General features: G+C 46.3%; 1 pseudogene; it reads right to left on the minus strand.

The window, feature by feature from the left end:
- Positions 1–1,098: 1,098 nt before the first annotated feature.
- On the minus strand, positions 1,099–1,872 carry LOC107156474 (annotated as a pseudogene).
- Between the last annotated feature and the right edge of the window lie 660 nt (positions 1,873–2,532).

A 2,532-nucleotide genomic window follows, 5' to 3' on the forward strand; every position in this document is an offset into this window, starting at 1 on the left:
TTATACCCCACCCCCAAAATCTCAATGCACTATTAAAGAAGCCTTCGCAATGAGAATGAAACGTTTTAAACTGGAAGCTAACCCAACAGAGAAAAGATCATAAACATGGAAGCCAGGTAATTCAGAGGGAGTGAGATATTTCATAGGCTGTTCAGCCTCAGAAAGGATCCAGAAAAGGAGGTAAATTATTGTTTACATTTCCTTTTCAGTATTCTCTGGCTCCACCTCTGATGGGCACTTCCAAAAATGGAGACAAGTTTTATGTCCCAAGCAAAAAGGGCTAAGAGTTGCTTAGGCCTCAGTCAATAAGCGGTGTTATTTAGTGGGTCTGCTGATTCTTGACAGCATTCCCCCAACTTGCCAGGGTTTGAGCCCAGGGGCACTTAATCACTGAGCCACATCCCACCCTTTTTTATTATTTTGAGACAGAGCCTCACTAAGTTGCTTAGGGTCTCACTAAGTTGCTGACTGGTTTTAAACTTGCTATCCTCCTGCCTCAGCTTCCCAAATTGCTGGGATTACAGATGTGTACCACCAATGCCTGGCTTGACAGCATTCTCCGCACTCCCCCACCCCCTGCCATTTTCCTCTGTTTATTTCAAGAGAACAAAGAATTAACCCCCAAATTCTGTATAAAAACATAGCATTAGAGTTGTGGTAACCCTCATGCCAGACCCCTTCCCATGCCTGAGCTCAGGGTCCCCCTCATTTGTCAAAAACTAGGAAAAGTCCAAAACCCTCAATTCTGGAAGGAAAATTATTATGAAAAATCAGGAAGAACTTCCTGGGCCTCTCTTCCTCCCTGTCCCCAACCCAGGAACTTGGGTGGAATCGCTGTGGTCCTGGCCATGGTGAGAGGTGGGGCAGGCAGTGTGGGCAGGTTTCTGTTTGGCAACCAGTGGGGCTGTGGGTAAAGCTGGATAGGAGCTGAGGGGCTCCAGGAGGAGGGGAAGAGACCTCTGGCCCGGCCTTGGCCCACAGGACACTCAAAAACAGTTTATAAAAATCGGGGCCAGAGAGTAGAAGAGAAAGGACTCATCAGAATCAAAAGCTAAATAGAGAGAAGATTTTTTTTTCCTTCTCTAAAAAGCAAAAAAACTACAAAGAGCCCAGATCCTGAGCTCCCCAAGACTTGAGTCCTCCACTGCCTTCCCTCATAACCTGGCAGGAGTGAGTATGGGGAGTGGGGAAAGGTAGATTCCTTAAGAAGCCACCACTGACAGGAAGGCTCTTGTCTTCTGTCCCCTTCCTCTGACTCCTGCCGCTACTCTTCCCCATTAGGACTTTGGTGATATAGAGGTAGAAGAAATCACAATTGAGAACTGTCTGGACCAGGCCGGCCACGAGGGCCATGAGATCCAAAAAGCCCTCCAAGTGGTAGCACTAGATCCAGTTGAAGAGATAGAAGGTGCACTAGATGCCCAGAGCCAACAGGGAGTGATGGTCTCCGCCTGGCCACTCTTGCTCACCACTAACAGCTGCGACAAGAGGGCCACAGGTAGATGGAAAAGGTCCAGAGGATCTCCAGAGGGGTGAAGTCATGATTTGACCAGGAATGCCAGGACAGCCATGGGAACAAGGAACTCCACCCAGAACGTATGTTGGTTCCCATCATAAGTGGCTTTGAACTTGCTGTAAATCATCCAGACCGTGGAGAAAGAGCTGGCTATGGAGACCACCTTCATGCACGTGTTGTAAACTGACATGTAGTTGGTGAAGAGGTCCAGGAACTGTGCAGTGAACACCACAGCAAACAGGACCTGGCTCTTCCCTGAAATCCCGGGTGCACAAACAGGACTTCCAGATTTTAAGAAGTAGCAAGATGATGTCTAGCAGGTGAGAAAGGTCTCCCAGGAATCAAAAGAGATTCATGGCCTTGGGGGAGAGGCAGCCTCTGGCAGGGATGAGATGGAGGGAGGCAGGCTCAGGGTAGGCTGCCCCTTGGGGGTGCTGTTCAGTGGGGGTGATGGGCAGAAGGGCAGGAGAGGCAACCCCTGGTGGATTCCACTCCAGGGAGGGAACTCAATGAGAGGGAGCCAAGGCTGGAGCTGGTGGCTGAGCTAGGCTTGACAACATTCTTAAATGTAAATATACAAACACCACAAAATACAATTGAGACGTGTAATTATTATATATCTGGTATTTTGTATCTGGTATTATTTATCTGGTATTTCGCCTCTTGAAACTCCACACGAAGGCATTAATAAATTTGTTAGCCAAGAATGATTAGGAAAATGTCTTCATCTCTGGTTTGGTATGAATTTTTGTCTTGTCATCCTGGTTCCAAGTAATTCAGTAAGTTTGTGTCTCAAAATGCTTCAAATCCCACATGGATTTGGTTATTTCCTTGTAACACAGTAGAACTGTGAATTACTGTGAAATATCTAACTAACATTACTAAATGTTCATATTTTGAAAGATAAACTTCATAAATTGAGAAGTTTGGTTTTAATTCTGTTCTGGTTTGCATAGTTGGGGGCTTATGTAAATCCAAGGGGTGAAATCATGTAAATTACAGATCATGTGACAGAG

This window comes from Marmota marmota, unplaced genomic scaffold (assembly GCF_001458135.2).
Source record: "Marmota marmota marmota unplaced genomic scaffold, marMar, whole genome shotgun sequence".
Classification (NCBI taxonomy): Eukaryota; Metazoa; Chordata; class Mammalia; order Rodentia; family Sciuridae; genus Marmota; species Marmota marmota.